The sequence below is a fragment of the Alosa pseudoharengus genome, unplaced genomic scaffold, assembly GCF_046254945.1.
Source record: "Alosa pseudoharengus isolate Yale_2024_CS ecotype anadromous, Long Island Sound unplaced genomic scaffold, YU_APseudo_1.1 YU_APseudo_1.1_scf_17, whole genome shotgun sequence".
NCBI lineage: Eukaryota > Metazoa > Chordata > Actinopteri > Clupeiformes > Clupeidae > Alosa > Alosa pseudoharengus.
Window position 1 is genome coordinate 9,217,706 of NW_027468640.1, and position 10,000 is coordinate 9,227,705.

The following is a 10,000-nucleotide window of genomic DNA, read 5'->3' on the forward strand; positions in this document are numbered from 1 at the left end:
TATTCTCTCACCCTCTCTCTCTTTCCCACTCTACCACACTCTTTCTTTCACTCTCTCTTTTCCCCCTTTCTACCTCTTCATCCTTTTCTCTCTCTCCTCCTCCCCCTTTTTTATCACCTTTCACCTTTTCTCTTTCTCTCACTCTTTCCTTACTTCTTTCCTTCTCTCTTGATTTGTCTCCCTCCTTCCTCCCTCTTTCTCTCACTCCATCTCTCCTTTTTTCTAATCATCTCTCCCTCTCTCCCTCCCTTTTAGTTGGACTAGCAGAGAGGATGTCTCTGAGCTGGACATAAAAGGTGTGTGTGTGTGTGTGTGTGTGTGTGTGTGTGTGTGTGTGTGTGTGTGTGTGTGTGTGGAGGGGGTAATCAGAACGGGGAGGAGGAGAGTGTGAGTGGAATCATATGCCAAGTTTTCAGGGAGCGCAAGTCCAAGAAATATGACCACAAGATAATGGCAAAGGAAAACAGCTGACATCATGGTGGACTATGTGGGGTGCTGGGGGAGAGAGAGAGAGAGAGAGAGAGAGACCGGGGAAACGAGAAGCCGCCGGCACAAACCAGAGACTCACACACACACACTCACACACACACACACGTGTTCACATCTCAACACACACACACACACACACACACACACACACACACACACACATACACACACACACACACGTGTTCACATCTCAACACACACACACACACACACATACATACACACACACACACACCACAAATGTTCACATCCCAACACACACACACACACACACACACCCCCCACACACACACACACACACACACACCCCCCACACACAAACACACACACACACATACACACACACACACATCCAAGGACAAGCTATACGGTGCATCACGTAACTGCCGGTTCTGAGGGAAAGTACTCATGAGTCGTATCAAGCATACCCTCAAACACACACACACACACACACACAAACAAACACACACACACACAGACACAAACACACACACACACACAAACACACAATCACACACACAAACACACACACACACACACACACACACACACATACAAACACACACACACACACACACACACACACACACACACACACACATATACAAACACACACACACACACACACATACACACATACAAACACACACACACACACACACAATCAGTTCAAATGTTTTCTTGCACTGGAGCATCTCTGTTCCCAGTGGCGGCGCTCTTAGCCAAATGGAAATTTCCATTTAGGACACAAAGGTCTGTATCACACAACCACGTGGTCCAGAGGGGAATGGAGAGGGCAGTGTGAGAGTTAGCTCTTTTGAAGCTAATACACTCCACACACACACACACACACACACACACACACACACACACACACACACACACACACACACACACACACACACACACACACACCCACATACAGTGAAATGGACATTTAAAGTTGACAGAAACAATAGCATCAGTCAGTGTCAAAGTGATGATATGCCGCATGTTCATCTCCACAATATGCGAAAATAAACAGAAATCGAAGGGATACCTTCTTATACGTGATTTCTGCAACAATGGTAGGCTAGCCTACTGAAAACGTTTGGATATTCTGTTATTTTCTGCTGTTGGCTAAATAGATAGACACACATATAGGGGAAACACTTGATATTGAATTTATGTGCTACAATGCAGGCCTGTTAACTGTATGACAACAGTGGTTTATTTAAACTACATCATAAGAATTTATTTCGTCAGTCATCATGCTCATTTTAATGAGTAAGAATGAAAGTTCTGCTGTGTTTATTGCAAACAACATTCCGCGATATCTCCCGCGATGTCTCCCGCGAGTCACGTCAGGCAGACTGTAGCCTTTCTGTCCGGGATGAGCTGCCCTCTGTTGTAGCTCCTCCCGGCTAGCCTCTGAAGATCACGTTTACGTAGTAAGCCAGACCAAGTCAGACTCAGCCGAAGTCGAACTCGCCTATTCATCCGCATGGGTAGAAGTGGAGGGGAACACACATGTGTGTCTCACTCTGATGACATCATATATATTTGCAACACCTGATTTATTCATCCGCATCGGTAGAAGTGGAGGGGAACACACATGTGTGTCTCACTCTGATGACATCATACTGTATATATTTGCAACACCTGATTTATTCATCCGCATGGGTAGAAGTGGAGTGGAACACACATGTGTGTCTCACTCTGATGACATCATATATATGTGCAACACCTGATTTATTCATCCGCATGGGTAGAAGTGGAGGGGAACACACATGTGTGTCTCACTCTGATGACATCATATATATGTGCAACACCTGATTTATTCATCGCATGGGTAGAAGTGGAGGGGAACACACATGTGTGTCTCACTCTGATGACATCATATATATGTGCAACACCTGATTTATTCATCCGCAGGGGTAGAAGTGGAGGGGAACACACATGTGTGTCAGGGCCGGCGGTGGGATAAGTGCTGATCGGGATCAAATGTAGTGGGCCTTTATGACTGCCCATAAAACTCCACAGAAGGTTCCAGAACACCAGAACACACCGACTGCTTCCACTGACACTGACCTGACGCCATGTTATCTTTTCGGAAGGGAATCAAAATAAAGATATTACGTTTACCAGACACTTCTTGACCAAAGCGACTTACATATGTCAGCTATATTACAAGGGATCACATTGTCCCCAGAGCAACTTGGGGTTAAGTGCACAACAGTGGAAGCCGGGAATTGAACCGACAAGTTTTAGGCTACTGCACACTAGCCCAGCTCCTTAACCACTACACTACCATGGATATGGTTTTATGGACATAAACATAAAGATGTTGTCTGCTCCGTATCTGTCCGTGACGATTTCACTCAATTCGTCCCGGTCATCAGAGAGCAAGGATGCTGTAGGGAGGGCCAGTGGTGGACAGTGCACAACTCAGCACTGCCCAGGTATCTGCCTCCCATTCACACCTCAGCACTGCCCAGGTATCTGCCTCCCATTCACACCTCACTTAGAGGTGATTAGGTGAGCATGCGCTCACATTGCCCACGTGGCTGCCATTAACACCTCGTTCCCAGGTGGGCAAGTAACACACTCAGACACTGGTCTAGGATTTCATGGGATTCGAACCTGCAACCTCGGGAGCGGTAGTCTGTTACTCTACCTGTTGAGCTATCGCACGCCTGTTATCAACCAGAGTCGGTTCCGAACGAATCGGCTTCCTTCTAGTCTCCTTTGTAGGCAGGTGGTCTGGACTGTGAACAGTGGTGGGGGGGACAACGTGAGGGTTTGAAAGAACCTTTGTGCCTCCAGCTGTTGAAACAAACTACTAATCGAGCACTCTACCCAACTTCTGCACTTCTGTGACAGCCAAGTCCGTGATCTTCCACAACAGGAACCAGAGGCACCAGTACCATTCCACCCAGAACCTCCGCCGATGAAAGGAGAGTGAAAGAATATCACTACATGGTGAAAGCTAAAGGATTTTGGGTAAATACTGACTGGCTTTCAATACATATGCTGTGTTCAAAGGAAATGACTAAGGGGAAGGATTTACTTGAAAGACTACACTGTTCATTCATTCATTCACTTACTTATTAATGGCCACGGGTTTGCACAGACAGACAGACACACACACACACACACACACACACACACACACACACACATACACACACAGGGTGGCAGCGTAGACAAGAGGCTCATATGTAGTGGATTATGAGGGCATGCACCACACGGCCTCCCGGTGTTTTACAACGGGCTCTGGGAACGATGCAGGGTGGACCGCCGGCTTGGCACGGGAACGCTGCGGGAACACTGCGGGAATGCCATGAGCTGTCCTGGGAATTACGGGAGCACCCTCCGCTGTTAGAGTGAGCACGGAGGTGGGCCACCACAAGAGGGACCACCCTGAAGCAGACCCCTCCAGGAGAGAGGAGGGGAGGAGAGGACGAGGGGAGGGGAGGAGAGAGAAGAGGGGAGGAGAGGAGAGGAGAGGAGGAGAGGAGAGAGAAGAGGGGTGGAGAGAGGAGAGGAGGAGAAAAGAGGGGAGAAGAGGAGGAGAGAAGTGGAGAGAGAAGAGGAGAGAGGAGAAAAGTGAAGAATAGAGGAGAGGAGAGGATGAGAGAGGAAGAGAGGAGAAGAGGAGAAGAGTAGAAGAGAGGAGAGGAAAGAAGGGAGAAAAAGAGGAGAGAAGAAGAAAGAAGAGGGGAGGAGAAGAGAGGAAGAAAGAAGAGGAGAGAGAAAAAAGAGCAGAAAAGAGAACATGCAGAATCAAATTGAAAACTGAGAGAAAGAGAGGAGAGAGAAGGAAAGAGAGAGTAGCAAGGGAGAGAAGAGGAGATAGAGACAATGATGACAGGTAGGTATACACACACACACACACACACACACACACACACACACACACACATATATATATGTATATATATGAGAGAGGACAGAGAGAGAGTTATGCTAGGCAAAGAAAGAGAAAGAAAGAGCTATAAGACAAGAACAGAATATGTGAAGTGAGAGATTGTGTGAGAGAGTGTGTGTGTGAGAGAGAGAGAGAGAGAGAGTGTGTGTGAGAGAGAGTGTGTGTGTGTGTGTGTGTGTGTGTGAGAGAGAGAGAGAGAGAGAGAGAGAGAGAGAGAGAGAGTGTGTGTGTGAGAGAGAGTGTGTGAAACAGAGACATGACACCAAAAGAGAAAGCGATGTAACTAAATCTGAGACATCAATCTGTTTTCTAAAGGGGACGGTCACCATCTGAAAGCCACTAGGGGGGAAACGTGCCAGTGAGCAGAAACTGTTCTTTTATTCATTGCAATAAGCCGCTAACGCATAAGAAACCCAACACCAGCTGAATTTAATTAAAGATATCAGAGCTGTGTGTGTGTGTGTTTGTCTGTGTGTGTGTGTGTGTCCTTGTGCCTTGTGCTAATCTCGAAATAAGAAACCAACCACTAAGTGGGTTACATAGGTTTGTCCTGAGACCAAAGAGAAATTAATTTGTTTTGCATTATGAGAGCAGACAGCAGGCAGGTTGAAGCTGGAATAAAGATTAACTTATCAAAAATCATCAAAAAGAGTGTGTGTGTGTGTGTTTGTGTGTGTGTGTATTTGTGTGTGTGTGTGTGTGTGTGTGTGTGTGTGTGTGTGTGTATTTGTGTGTGTGTGTGTGTGTGTGTGTGTGTGTGTGTGTGTGTGTGTGTGTGTGTGTGTGTGTGTGTGTGTGTGTGTGTGTGTGTCTGTCTGCAGCTGTCTTTGCTGTGGTCATGTCATGTACAGTATGGAGGCACAGACTGACCTCTCTTCAGGTTACTAAAGATCAAATAAATAAATGGCGGCATCTTGTGTTCAGGTCTCTGAATTGCAAGTAATATAAAAAGTGTTCCATTTGAAGCAAAAAATAAATCTCAAACAATGTCTACTTCTGTTTATATCATAATACTGATAAATGTATATTTAGGTTAACTTTAGGTTAACTAGGTTAACAACCACTAAGTCCAGGACTAATAACTGAATATAGTATCTAGAAAGGTAAGCAACAGTAAACAGCTGTTAGCAGAAGCCACATGACCTGCCACATGAGCCACATGACCTGCCACATGACCACACAGGCCCTCTGGGGTCAGAAGACTCATAAGAAACACCAGTGGTCATGTGACAAGCTCTCCTTACATAGTGAACAAGCGCTGCAGTGGACCTTATCCACGCAAGGCTCTTTAGCCAGGTTTTATTTCCGCTGGAGCGTTAGCTGTGTTGTAACGGCATCTTCTGTTATATGCTGCTCCTTACATCTTCACTCTGACACTGAATATCTTGTTTGCCCAATACTTGACAAATGAACTCACGCACATAAATGCTTCTACATCGTAACATGCTGATTCACTGAGTGTAACACCCGACCGGGTCCGTGTAGACACTAATTACATTAACGACAACGCCGGCTACAGCACACCTGGCTCCATCGGAAATAAATGAGCTGGCTTAAGTGTGTTCCATGCATAATGGTCCGTTGCAGCATGAAATCGCTGTGTTTTCTAAAATGTTTTAGCAGTGAGTATTAGTTAATACATTAATTTCCTTTATTTTAAGCTGTTAGCATCAGATTTTCTCGGATGGATAAGCTTACAGTGCTGCACCTTCATATAAACCAATTCACTGTGTGTTTATGCCTTTAGCTGATGCTTTAGCAAAGCGACCTACAGATTCCAATTGCAGGGGCCAATCTCCCTGAAGCTACTCAGTTAAATGCCTTGCTCAAGGGCACAACGGTGACAGTTGGGAATTAAACCCATGACTTCTGCGGCAACTGCATGCTAGCCGAGCTCCTTAACCACTACAATACCACAATCACTGACATATAAATTGGCCTCTAGTACACTACCGCAGTCACTGACATATAACATGGCCTCCACTACACTACCGCAGTCACTGACATATAACATGGCCTCTAGTACACTACCACAGTCACTGACATATAACATGGCCTCTAGTACACTACCGCAGTCACTGACATATAACATGGCCTCCACTACACTACCGCAGTCACTGACATATAACATGGCCTCTAGTACACTACCACAGTCACTGACATATAACATGGCCTCTAGTACACTACCACAGTCACTGACATATAACATGGCCTTTAGTACACTACCACAGGAACGTGGAGAACATCAGGAACACACACACACACACACACACACACACACACACACACACACACACAGAGTATGTAATATGTGGAACTGCAAATACACACAGACACACACACACAAACACACTCAGAATGGAGTAGATTCCTTTGATTAGAAAGCGGCATGATGATGAGAGCATGAAACAGATGGACAGATCTAGAGAGGACAGTCTTTGGGTTCCAGCTCTGGTTTAGACTCCAGCTGGTTGTTATTGTTTTTGCACGATTGCTATTTGCTTATTTGTAGTGTTCACTTGCCTTGCCTCGTGCTGAGTTAAAAAATGCAGCGTTAATGCAAATCGACCATCTGGGCTGAATTATTTAGCATTAATACCATGTTTCAGCGAAACAGAATCCGCTTTTTTAATGACGGCGGTTTGTGTAGTCATGTTCAAATCAGCGCTTGGCCCGGAGAGATGCTGAGGGGGACAACTCAACCTCATGCCTGCGCGCAGCTCAACGAGAGCTCAGAGTGAAGACAATTAGGCCAGAAACCATCCGATCCACGCGGTAATGTCGAAGGGCATGCATGATCTAGTTGCAACCGCGAGAAACCGCCAGGCCAAAAATCATCTGACAAAGAAAACCAAAAAAGAAAGAAAGAATGAAAAAAAAGAACATGCAGAGCCAGAAAAATTGATTTTGCTCGACGCATGTGACATTTGACTCGCCTCCTAGCGAAGGGGCACTGCTTGGCGGTGCTGATTACAGAACCTGGGGAACGTTACAAACACAACAGGAACGTTTCTCAGAGGGGCGCTAGCATAACGCAGCAGGAACGTTTCTCAGGGGGAACTAGCATAACGCAGCGGGACCTTTGCAGAGTCCAGCCAATTAAGGTCACCGATGTAACTAAAACAGAACCTGGTCTGGTTTGTCAGCTAATTTTCTGTGAGGCTAATTCCGAAAACTCATGGGCAATATCGTTATCCATAATTTGGCTCAGCTCATGCCAAATGCTTTGAGAACCATACTTATCCAAGATACACACACACACACACACACACACACACACACACACACGCACACACACACACACACACACGCACACACATTACTTTGGCAGGTTCTGCTTAGTCATCTTGTTTTCGTCTACGATGAGGCCTTTCTGAAATCTGACCTTTCAAAAGGCTCCTGCGTTAGCTGCCTTCATCTTGCTCCTGAAAGAGCAGAGTCAGAGAAGACAAGCCTCCATCACACACCAGGACAAGCCTCCATCACACACCAGGACAAGCCTCCATCACACACCAGGACAAGCCTCCATCACACACCAGGACAAGACAAGCCTCCATCACACACCAGGACAAGCCTCCATCACACACCAGGACAAGACAAGCCTCCATCACACACCAGGACAAGACAAGCCTCCATCACACACCAGGACAAGCCTCCATCACACACCAGGACAAGCCTCCATCACACACCAGGACAAGCCAAGCCTCCATCACACACCAGGACAAGACAAGCCTCCATCACACACCAGGACAAGCCTCCATCACACACCAGGACAAGACAAGCCTCCATCACACACCAGGACAAGCCTCCATCACACACCAGGACAAGCCTCCATCACACACCAGGACAAGACAAGCCTCCATCACACACCAGGACAAGCCTCCATCACACAACAGGACAAGCCTCTATCACACACGAGGAGAAGCCTTCATGACACACCAGGACAAGCCTCCATCACACACCAGGACAAGCCTCCATCACACACCAGGACAAGCCTTCATCACACAACAGGGGAAGTGCAGGGAAGGGGTTGACAGGAAATACAATGTGATTGGCTGATATTGAATATGGTGCAAAGTACCCGTATCAATATTTGTACAGTACTGGTATCGATATTTCTACCACAAAAAATACCTATTATTAGGCTAGTATAAAAATGCAATGAAGTTCTTGGAATATTTTTTCAAGATGCAATTTAATCTAATCTGATGAGAACAAGAACAAGACGGAAAGAAGGAAAGAGGGAAAGGGGTGAGCAATAGATCACAGAGGGAGAGGAAGTAGAGAGGGACAGATAAAGGGAGAAGAGAGAGAGATAGATCAGGAAGAGAGATAGATACAGGGACAAGAGGTCAAGAGGGTTAGAGAGAGACGAGAGATAAATCAGAAAGAAAGAGAAAAAAGAGAGAGAGAGAGAGTGTGTGTTGTGTGTAGCTCATCCATCAAGCGGCTGCTTCCTGGGAGGAAAAGCTCATCCACCAGACACACGCCCTCCTGGGCCACGCTACGCTGATAAATCACTCACACACACACACACACACACACACACACACACACACACGCACACGCACACACACACACCCTCTTTCTCACACTGCTGCCAACCTAACTTTCAACATCACCATGAGGTGAGAGTGTAGCTAACTGTTCTTCAGAGCCCACTTCTACTAAACTACTCTGGACATTGTTTGGGGCCTTTGGGGAAGCCTAAAGGCCAATTTACAGTCCAGGCGACAAGTGTTGCTCGACAAAAACTAATTGCTGCCAGAATTGGAGGCTTTCATAGTCCGGCACCAGCACCAAATCAGAACGTCTGCTAGTTTCTATAACAACTTGGACATTAACGTTACATGTATAGTGCACAATATATAGTGGGGGTATGATGCACAATATATAGTGGGGGTATGATGCACAATATATAGTGGGGGTATGGTGCTATAGTGGGGGTATGATGTACAATATATAGTGGGGGTATGATGCACAATATATAGTGGGGGTATGATGCAGTATGGTGCACAATATATAGTGGGGGTATGGTGCACAATATATAGTGGGGGTATGATGCACAATATATAGTGGGGGTATGATGCACAATATATAGTGGGGGTATGATGCACAATATATAGTGGGGGTATGATGCACAATATATAGTGGGGGTATGGTGCACAATATATAGTGGGGGTATGATGCAGTATGGTGCACAGTATATAGTGGGGGTATGGTGTATATAGTGGGGGTATGATGCACAATATATAGTGGGGGTATGATGCAGTATGGTGCACAGTATATAGTGGGGGTATGGTGCTATAGTGGGGGTACAGTATGGTGCACAATATATAGTGGGGGTATGGTGCACAATATATAGTGGGGGTATGGTGCACAATATATAGTGGGGGTATGATGCACAATATATAGTGTGGGTATGATGCACAATATATAGTGGGGGAATGGTGCACAATATATAGTGGGGGAATGGTGCACAATATATAGTGGGGGAATGATGCAGTATGGTGCACAATATATAGTGAGGGTATGGTGTATATAGTGGGGGTATGATGCACAATATATAGTGGGGGTATGATGCACAATGTATATATAGTA

General features: G+C 45.9%; 1 protein-coding gene and 1 non-coding gene across 2 annotated transcripts in view; both read right to left on the minus strand.

The window, feature by feature from the left end:
• LOC143127212 (ADAMTS-like protein 1) overlaps positions 1 to 10,000 on the minus strand; it is a 217,445-nt gene that overhangs the window by 83,892 nt on the left and 123,553 nt on the right. The window lies entirely within an intron of this gene.
• LOC143128293 (small Cajal body-specific RNA 8) lies at positions 2,814 to 2,944 on the minus strand. The gene has a single exon (XR_012987943.1).